The sequence below is a fragment of the Mandrillus leucophaeus genome, unplaced genomic scaffold (genome assembly GCF_000951045.1).
Source record: "Mandrillus leucophaeus isolate KB7577 unplaced genomic scaffold, Mleu.le_1.0 Scaffold198, whole genome shotgun sequence".
NCBI classification, from domain to species: domain Eukaryota; kingdom Metazoa; phylum Chordata; class Mammalia; order Primates; family Cercopithecidae; genus Mandrillus; species Mandrillus leucophaeus.
Window position 1 is genome coordinate 2,494,771 of NW_012102009.1, and position 10,468 is coordinate 2,505,238.

Sequence of the window (10,468 nt, forward strand, 5' to 3'; positions counted from 1 at the left end):
ATATATATATATATCTGTGTGTGTGTGTGTGTGTGTGTATGCAAAAGCAATAGTTTTATTATTCTCATATTTTTGAATCCCACTTCCTGAACATAGAATTAGCTCCTCTCTTGCATAATGGTAGATGCTATTTTTATGGCGTTACTGATTTTTTTCTTATTTTTCTAAAGAATGAAACAGCAATTTCTCAATTCATCCTGAGTCACCTACTTGAACTTTCTCATGGAACAGAGAGCTAACATTCACTGGATGTGTACCATGCACCAAGCAACATAGTAAGCTCTTTACCTACTTACCTAATTTACTTCTCACAACTACCTGGTTAGGCAAGTCTCTCCATTCTATAGATGAAAAAAATTAAGGCTCCGAGAGTGACAGCTCTCTGTTCTGTGCCCACAGGCTGGAAAATGATGAAACTGGCCTAACCCATCTGACCAACCCTGAAGACTCATATGGCACTGTAACTCACTAGAAACCCTCTCTCAGTAAAGGACTCGCTTTGTTTCCTGGTAAGAGCTGAATAGCATCCATCTTCCTTTCATCTAAACATGTGTTTTTCTTCTTTCAAATAATACCTCATTTGCTATTTAAGTTTTTGAAGAAAAATAAAGACAAGAAAATATTAGAGAAGGAACTGTCCTTCCAATCTACTGCTTGGCATCCCCTACCACAGAGGGCATCTGTCCCCATAAAGTCACCTGTCATAAACAAAAGACCAAGACAGAGGCAAAGATCGGACCATTGAAGATACCAATAAGCTGTGCATGACTTACCATAAAAATAACCACACATAAGCAGGTGGTACCTCCACCACCAAGGCCAAAAGCAGTCCAGGAAGCTGAGTAACACGCACATCAGCCTCTTCTCCCACTTGTGAAGGCAGGTCTGTCTGTCTGTCTTCAATTCTTATTCTAGTACTTCTACAAAAAGGCTTCTTTTCTTCTTTGCATGTTCCCTCCCTTGCTGTGTCCCAGACAATTCTAAGAATCCCAAATTGAATCTCATTCTCTGAGAAGTAGACAGAATGACATGCTTTTTGAGAATGTGATTCCAACCCCAATTTCTAGAATACAAGAGCCCTAGAGCACCTTAAGACCAGGGACTTTTATACGCTTATCATGAAGAATGGGTGTGATACTTATTTAAACATCAGAGAACTCAATCTCCCCTTTAATTCCACTGCCAAGCTTGATTTCACTGCAGCCACTTCATCAAATGAATTTATAAAATATAGACCAATGAAAAGAAACTACCAAAAAAAAAAAAAAAATGTGCTCCACAAGCTAAACTTGTCACACCAGCAACAAATTTCCCTTCTCTACATCTACATAGCCCACCTCAAGGAAAAAATTTATCAAGCAACTTTTTAAGGGTCCTTCCCCTCCATCTACTTTGTCCTTCTGGAATAAATATGTTACTGACAGTTAAGACATGTCAGCCCTTACCTTTCTGTAAGTCACAAAATGGTGGTTAAAAGTCCTTTTCTTCCATTCAGTGGTTGAGACTCTTGCTACGACTGGAGTTATCTCCCCGGGGAACACTTCCTCTTCCCTGCTTTGCCTCCCAGCCTCTCCCTTCAGCTTCAGTCAAACATTAACCATTAACATTTTTTATTGCTTTTCGAGAGCCACTGGGTATCATAAAAAGTGTCATTATGCTTACTCCAGGAGAGAAATGACTTTGTACCAAAAGAAGTTTAATTTACATCTAATCCATCTCAAAACAGGTTGCTACATTTTTCAATGTAGATGAGTCAATGAAAAGACAAGAAGTTAGAGTGGAAAAGTTTTGTGTATCCAACTATCTCTAGAGTGTGAGGTTCATGACATCAAGGACTTTTGTTCATATTTTGCACCCCCAACACTCAGCACGGGAGACTCAATCTGCAAATATTTGTGTAGATTCCATCTCAAACACAAAAGACAGAGCAGGGGCACCATGTCTGAGCAATGACACAGTTCATTGATAACTGGCCACATGAGACTTCGTAAATGACTCAGAAGACATGAGGAAAGACACAGTCTGGCTGTGCCTGCTTTTGAAATCCAAGGGTCCCTTCCAAAGTCTGCAAGAAACAACCGATAGCAAATTTTCCCCAAATACAAACCAAGTCCTTTCCCACTCCCCCCCAATTCAGGGAATGGATTTACCTAGGAACAACTTATTTTTCCCCAATCAAAATGAAATTTTTGATTAACCAATAGAAGCCAATGCCCCCAGATTTCTCAAGTCAAGGATTCTTTTAGACCAATTCCTGATTTCCACACTTTGGTCACTCTGGGAATCCCCACTGAAGGTAAGCATCAATGTCATGTCTGTGTCTGGTGTGTCACACTTGGCCCTATTTCTGTGGACCTTCTCATGTTCGTTTCTTGGCTTCTCCTGGGCTGGGGTTGTGTTTTCCATTCCCTTCCGGGTGTGCATCTGACAGAGGGAAAGCACGAGAGCCCAACCCACTCTCTAGCAGGGCTCCCTCCTTTCCAGATTTCATGAGAAGGTTTCGTGAGTGCTCTAAGCCTCTGCTCTAAGCCACTGTGGGAATAGACCTCATTTATCCCCAGGACCCTGCAAGTGAAACCATCTAGTTGCATGCCAGCGGTTAGCATCCTTGGTGGACTGGTGAGTTCAGCAAGTGCCCTTCTTGCTTTGTCCCACATGACTGTCACTGATTTAGAAGAATGAGGTTATTGAGGCTAAGCACTTCCCACATTCTTCATACCTCTGCCCTCCCATTAGCTGAATAAAGTGTACTTGTTCTACAGTATCAAATCGCTTCCACTTGCCACATGTTTCAGTTCCTGGAATCAAGGGCAAGCATCTTATTACGGGCATTGTTCAGAAAGAAGTTTGAGTCTTCTTTGAAAATTTTAAAATAATAACGCGCTTTTAAATGTATGAGTTTTCTTCAAAAATAAAGTACATATATATAATTTATAGACATTGTTTTTCAGCAACAGTAACAATGTTTGTGACATGTTGGTATATCAGTTAAAATTTTGTTTTCTCATTTAGCATGTCTGCAAAGTAGATTCCAGTTTATAGATAGAAAGTGGGGGCACAGAGAGGTTTTATTTCTTGTCTAAGTCATACAGCCTTTGACTACAGAATCAGGACTCCAACCCTGGTCTGTCTGATTCAAATTCCATCCTATTCACTATATCTCTAGACTAGGCCAGATTTTTTTCCTTCGAGCTTTATGTGAGTTAAAAAAAACCCAAGGGCAGAAATCCTTACATAAGCCCATTCCTGTTGGAAGATGGCCAAGTTCCAACATGGGGTTCCTCTGTACATCACATGCTATCTCTAGCCCCTAGCTTCCAGCTCAAAGACTTAGGTTGATTAAACACTGAAAACGTCAAAACCACCCATCAGAGAAATTAACAGGTGATTGCATTTCTGAATTACAGAGGCTATTTCTGTCCTCTGGGATACCAGGTTAACAAGATTCTGAGAGCTGTTCATATATTCCTTACATGGTTTATACATCCTTCCAGATTAAATCCAAATATTAAGAATGTGCATGTTTCAGGGTAACCACCACTGCATTTTAGGAACTCATTTTCATGAAAAGTGAGACATTGCTAGTTCAATAGACTTGCTAATAATAATAGGAATAAGGAAAATGTAATTGATAAATATTATTGATTTAATTTTCCAAAGCAAAGGAGGTATGATTTATAGCATGAAAACAACTGAAGGCCAGACGCAGTGGCTCACACCTGTAATCCCAGCATTTTGGGAGGCTGAGGCAGGCAGATTATCTGAGGTCAGGAGTTTGAGACCAACCTGGCCAACATGGTGAAACCCCATCTCTACTAAAAATGCAAAAATTAGCCAGGTGTGGTGGCAGGTGCCTATAATCCCATCTACTCATGAGGCTGACTCAGGAGAATCACTTGAACAGTTGCAGTGAGCCAAGATTGTGCCACTGCACTCCAGCCTAGGCAACAAAGCAAGACTGCATCTCCAAAAAAGAAAAAGGAAACAAAACTGAACAAGTGAAAGGACTTGGGCTAATGCTTTCAACTCACAGTTTCATGATGGTGAAAACATTCAACACGTTTGTCTATAATGTTTTAAGCATTCCTCCAATATTATCCCTAGAAAATACATAAGTAATTAATTTATGGATATTTGCTAATAAGAAAGTCTAGATAGCCTCCCAGACAAAAAAGTTATGAAAACTTGGAATTATTCCTAAAAGTCAAAGCATGTTACATTTCTAATATTTATATTCTTTTTAATTTTATTTTATTTTTTTGAGATGGAGTCTTGCTGTCCCCAGGGCTGGAGTGCAATGGCACAATCTCGGCTCACTGCAACCTCCGCCTCCCAGTTTCAAGTGATTCTCCTGCCTCTGCCTCCCAAATAGCTGGAATTACAGGTGCCCACCACCACACCTGGCTAATTTTTTGTACTTTTAGTAGAGATGGGGTTTCACCATGTTGGCCAGGCTGGTCTTGAACTCCTGACCTCAGGTGATCTGCCTGCCTTGGCCTCCCAAAGTGCTGGGATTACAGGCATGAGCCACCGTGCCCTGCCTATTTTTATTCTTTAAAACTCAAAATGGAATCTATGAGTGTTAAATTTCTCAATTTTTTAGGTACTTGCATTTTATGTTCTTTATGTGTTACATATTACACATTCAGAATATTTTATCATGAGTTCATCAACACACAACCCTCACCTAATAGAAGTGCAAAATAATATTGTAATTACTTAATATCTGTCTTGCTCTGTTAACTTGATGATGGCAGAAACTTTGTCTTCAATTCGTACTCAGTAAGTGCTTCTTAGAACTCAACTCCATTCAGTTATTTAATTCAGTAATTCTAAATAGTCATGATTACCTGCAGACTCAACCAAGGCCAACAGGAATCCAGAAAAGCAAATAGTTTTGAACCCCCTGAAACTCAGAGTTCACAATTTTTGTTCCACATTTATTTAGTGGAATGAAGTGAAACTAATTTTCTGCTAGTCATTGTTTTAGGCTGAAGCAGAATCTTCCTTAACTACTTTCTCTGGCCAGGACAGAGTCCTTTTTCTGATAAATTTAAGCAAAACAGCTCTTAGTTTCATGTAGCTCATACTTTTTTGGAGACAGGGTCTCACTCTGTCACAGGCTGATAGGCTGGAGTGCAATGGTGCGATCTCGGCTCACCGCAGCCTTGGCCCCTCAGGCTCAAGCCATCCTCCCACCTAAGCCTCCCAAGTAGCTCGAACTACAGGGACACACCATCATGTCCCTTTTTTTTGTAGAGATGGGGTTTCATCCATCCAGGCTGGCCTCCAACTCCTGGGATCTAGTGATCTGGCCACCTCAGCCTCTCAAAGTGCTGGGAATACAAGCGTGAGGCACCGCGCCCAGCCTATACTTACTTCTGAGTTTGGGTTTGGGGTTTTTGTTTGGAGGATTTTCTGTTGTTGAGTTTTGTTTTTAGCAGTTTTCCAAGCCAGAACACTTGAGAGAATTATGACAAGATTTAAAACTTAGATAACAAAATGAATCACTAGTTCGAAAGCAAGAAACACTGAATCATACATAATGCTGTTTAAAAATCTCAGCTGACAGCCACCTTGTGATATTCTGAAAAATATTTAAGGAAGATAGTTTGAGGCTAGTAAAGATTTTCTTCCCCACTATCTACTCTGACAGAAGTGGACCCACTTTGTACTTTGTTTATTCCAGGAAGATTTTTCACTTCATCTATAGATGCTGGCTCCAATCAACTGCCCAGTAGACAGGGCCCTTAATCTGGCTCCAGCTACCCATGCCATGAAATTGCTGGAGAATCTTGTGAATGGGATGGCTAATAAGTATTCACATCATCAGTTGTACATTGGACAAATGCCTTCCAGGTCTTTCCAAACTAGAGTTCACAAAACTAGGGCTTACACTATGAAATCCTGGTTCAGGGTATGTCCCTGCATCCCTTACTCTGTTGCCCAAGCTAGACTGCAGTATGTAATCATGACTCACTGCAGCCTTGATTTCCTGGGCATAAGTAGTCATCCTGCCTCAGCCTCCAAAGTAGCTAGGACTACAGGCAAGTGCCACCACACCAGCTAATTTTAAAATTTTTTGTAGAGATAGGTTCTGTGTTGCTCAGGCTGGTCTTGAACTCCTGAGCTCAAGTGATTCTCCTGCCTCGGTCTCCCAAAGTGCTGGTATTACAGATGTGAGCCACCATGCCTGGCTGGCACTCTGGATTTCTGATGCAGGTGATTATATGGGCCCTTATGAGAAACACTAGCTTAAGGAGTCATTGCTTTATCCTCCAGTAAATATTATTTAACAAAGCCTATTCTGAATTGAGATTAATTACCCCACCATGTAGAACCCATTTCTGCAGGAATGTCTGAGATAATGATGCAGTCTGATGTTGAACATGCAAGCTGGATTTGGTAGACATAAGCATGCTCATCTTCCCTCAGACATTTTTTTCTTCAGACAGCTAAGCTTTTTATTTGATCTTGGATTTTCTTTAAATTCCAAGAAATGACAATATTATTGGTTTTCTGAGACCTATCTCTGTCTCTTATCAGATTTCACCTAACAAGCTTTTGCACCTATCCAGCTCATGCTCAGATCACAGCATCTGGCTTCCATCTTCACTGCTCCACTGAAACCATCCTCACCAAGGTTGCCAACAACCTGCTCATGATAATCAAATGGACACTCTTCAGTCTGCACCTCATCTGACCTCTCACAACTTTCAACACCATGGCAAGCTCACCTCAAATTTCCCTTTACCCCAGCTTCCTTGCTAATACTCTGATTTTCCTTCCACCTCTTGAGCCAGTCCCTTGCAGTCCTACCTGTGGCTCATGCAACTCCTTGGGCCCAATCTCAGGTTATCTTGTCTTGTCACTCACTCTGTGGAGGTCAACTCTGCTCCCATCTATTTGCCAACATCTCAAGTCTCTCTAGACCAGATCTCTCCTCTGGTCAAAGCTCTGGTTTTCTATATCCAACTGACTATTCCACAACTTCCCCAAGGTGTCCCATGTGCACAAAAAACTCCACACAGCCATAATGAACTGTACTGTTTTAATTCTCCAAAACATATGTCTCCTAGAACACTACCCCTTCATGTTAGCCCTGGCAGTCATCACTGCTTAGCCAGACAGTGTGCGGTGACTGTCTAGGAAGTCCTGTCATGGGGTCAAGTAGGAGACCAGCATGCATGTGAGCTTTGCTTGGAAGGACTCAGACTTGGACACTAAGGCTTATTAAATGGTCTCCCTTCTCTGCCTGTAGGTCTCTCATTAGGCACCAAAACAGGATTGCCTATGGAAACTCTGCCCTTAAGAGAAGTATTTCCTGAGAAAGAATACTCTTTTTAGTAAATGGTGAAATTGATCTTCACATGCAAAATTATGGAACTGGACCCTGACCTCATACCATTCAGAAAAATTAAAATATATCAAATACATAAATTATAAGGGCTGAAACTATAAAATTCTAAGAAGAAAGCAGGGGTAAATCTTTATGACCTTGGATTTGGAAATGGTGTCTTAGCTATGACTCTCAAAGCACAAATAACAATAGAAAAGAAAACATAAATTGGACTGGACTTCATCAAAATTAAGAACTTTTGCAATTCAAAAAACACTATTAAGAAAGTGAAAACCAATTTATAGAAAGAAAATATTTGTAAATCACGTATCTGACAAATGAACTGTATCTAGAAGATATAAACAACTTTTAAAACTCAATAAACAACCCAATCAAAAAATAGACAAAGGATCTGAATAGAAATTTTTTAAAAGATACACAAATAGCCAAAAAGCACATGAAAAGATGCTCATTCTTAGGCATAAGCAAAATGCAAATCAAAACCACAATAAGATGCCGTTTCATACCCACCAGGGTGTTTCATACCCACCAGGACAGTTATAATAAAAAAGAAATAATACCAAGTGTTGAAGATGTGGAGAAACTAGAATCCTCATACACTTCTGGTGGGAAATGTAAAATCACGCAACCACTTTGGAAAACAGTCTGAGAGTTTTATCAAAAACTTAAATATAGAGTCACCATTTGACTTAGCAATTTCACTCCTAGGTATACAGCCAAGAGAAATAAAAACATCACACAAAAATTTGTACACGAATATTCACAGCAGCATTATTCATAATAGCCAAGAGATAGAAACAACCCAAATGTTCAACTGATGGATAAAATGTGGTATATCCATATGACAGAATATGAGTCAGCCATAAAAAGATATGAAATACTGATATTACAAGACTAAACCTTGAAAACATTATGCTTAGTGAAAAAAGTCAGATAAAAAAGGCCTGATATTATATGATTCCATTCAAATGAAATGTCCGGAATAGGCAAGTCTATAGACACAGAAAGTAGATTTCAGAGTTGCCTGCAGTTGGGGGGCCGAGGGGGAATTTGAAGCTGAGAGCTAAAAGATATGGGGCTTCTTTTGAGAGTGATGAACGTTTTCTAAGATTTGTTGTGGTGGTGGTTGCACAACTCTGAGAATAGACTAAAAACTACTGAATTGTGCACTTTAAGTTGGTAAGCTGTATGGTATGTCAGTTATATCCCAACAAAGCTGTTCTTTGAACTGACATAAATATAGAGAACATAGGCTAAATATTTTCAGTCACCTTGGTCTAGGCCCTTCAGATCATTTTGCTCTATTACCGGAAATGTCTTAGGGTTTTCAAAATCATTTATTTTCCTTTAAGTATGAGGTTTTTTTTTTAATTTAGCTAATTTTACCTATTATTTGACCTCTTTTGTTTTTTATGTTTTTAAATGTGAATAAGAACACTTCAGTACACAAAGATTATCTTTGCCTGGATAAAGTAGAAAATGACAATGTGGGCACAATGGCCCTTCAGCCCCTCTGATAGTGTCTCAGCTCAAGCAGTTCAGCCCTAGATAAACCTGACTCGACTGCCTGCCTGAACGAGGACTATTTTCTTTCTTCTATGTGACTGACTACACCTAGTAACTCAGGAGACAGGGAGGTCAAATTCTCCTCCCTTTGGTTTCCCACTCAGGATTACATTCGGCCTGGTCTCAGGAACAATCCAGGAGTTTCTGGAAAAGCCATGTTATCTTCAAACTAGAATTTTCCAATAGCTACAGGAGAAAACAGAGGAAATGAAAGCTCACATCGGCAATCTGCGTAATTCGCCTGCCTTGGGTGGTCCACAGGAGCAGCCCACAGTGCAGGGGAGGAGGAGGGGAGAACAGAAGCCCTGCTGGGGAGAGACCATCCGGCTCTATCAGTGAGCCTCAGCTAGCGCCAGATCAGTTCTAAGAAGGCCTGGGAAGAGGCTGGCGGAGGACCCTCACTTCCTTGCTGGAGTCCCACTTAGCCCACATGCTCCTGCTTTAAACCTGATTAGACAGACCAGCTTCTCAAAAAGGGAGGGCTCCAGAGGGTTGTTTTTTAATTCCCAGATCTTCCCAAGTCTGCTCTCCTAAGCTTGAGAAACAAAGGGAATTGCCTAGAACTAGGACTGTATCTAAAGGGATTTACAAGACAGAGGTAGCTGTACTTTTTCTAAGTTATCACTTTATACAAAAGAAAATCAGTGGTAGTTAACTACACAAGACTTGACTAGAAGTTATCCGAACTCCATCCCTCTTCTTTATAAAGAGAGATTTTTCTCAGTACAAATAAGTTTTTAGTAGAGGGGTTCTTAACCCCGGCTGCGTGGAGCCACAGGGATTCTGATTTGATTGGTCTTTGGTGAAGCCTGGCAGCAGTCATTCCTAACGTTTCCCTTGGTTCCAATGTGCAGCCAAGGCTGAAAACTACTGGCTTGCTTCTACCCTCTACCAAGCACTTTTGCTCTGCATATATTATCTCATTTAATCTTCACAGCAACACTGGAAGGTAATTTTACTACTTTACAAATAAAGAAATAAAGGAACAAAGAAGATACAAATTGATTCTTTAAGATTTGAATCCAGATCTGATTCAAAAAATAATCATAATTAAAGCCTGAGCTGCTACCCTCGGCGAAGCTCCCATAGCGGCCGCTGAATGAGCCTCCTGCTCAGCTCTACTTACCTCCCAGGAGCTGCAATCAGACAAGGGTGGGTGGGGGGACTCACATCCACTAAGCAGATTGATCAACTCAGATCCACAGCCAAAATATCATATTTCCACCCTGATTACATTCTCACCAGTCGCCCCTCCCGCTCGATCTTTCTGAGCATTATATTTTTGGGAATCCTGCCTTAGCTGAGAAGCCTGCTTAGGTAGCATTTTCAAGAACCAGTAATACCCACCACTTTACCCTCTACAGCGTTTCCTCCCACAGCTCCGCTCTGACTGATGTCCCCTTATACTTCCTCCCCATCTCCCTTGTTACAGAGCAATAGCATCACCTGACCCCTTCGAATGCAGCCGCTCTCTTTCAGCTGGCCAGGAGGCAGGCATCCTCTCCCACAGCTAATAAGGAAGTGGTTAACTTCACTGTAGAT

General features: G+C 40.8%; 1 protein-coding gene across 2 annotated transcripts in view; it reads right to left on the reverse strand.

The window, feature by feature from the left end:
• CDH17 (cadherin 17, LI cadherin (liver-intestine)) overlaps positions 1 to 10,158 on the reverse strand; it is a 97,590-nt gene extending 87,432 nt beyond the window's left edge. The window contains exon 1 of one of the 2 annotated variants that reach the window (XM_011978642.1): positions 10,053 to 10,158. The gene's annotated coding sequence lies outside the window, so the exon portion shown is untranslated. Of the gene's footprint in view, positions 1 to 1,445; positions 1,552 to 10,052 lie in introns of those variants that run through there. The other variant, XM_011978640.1, reaches the window with a different exon arrangement.
• Between the last annotated feature and the right edge of the window lie 310 nt (positions 10,159 to 10,468).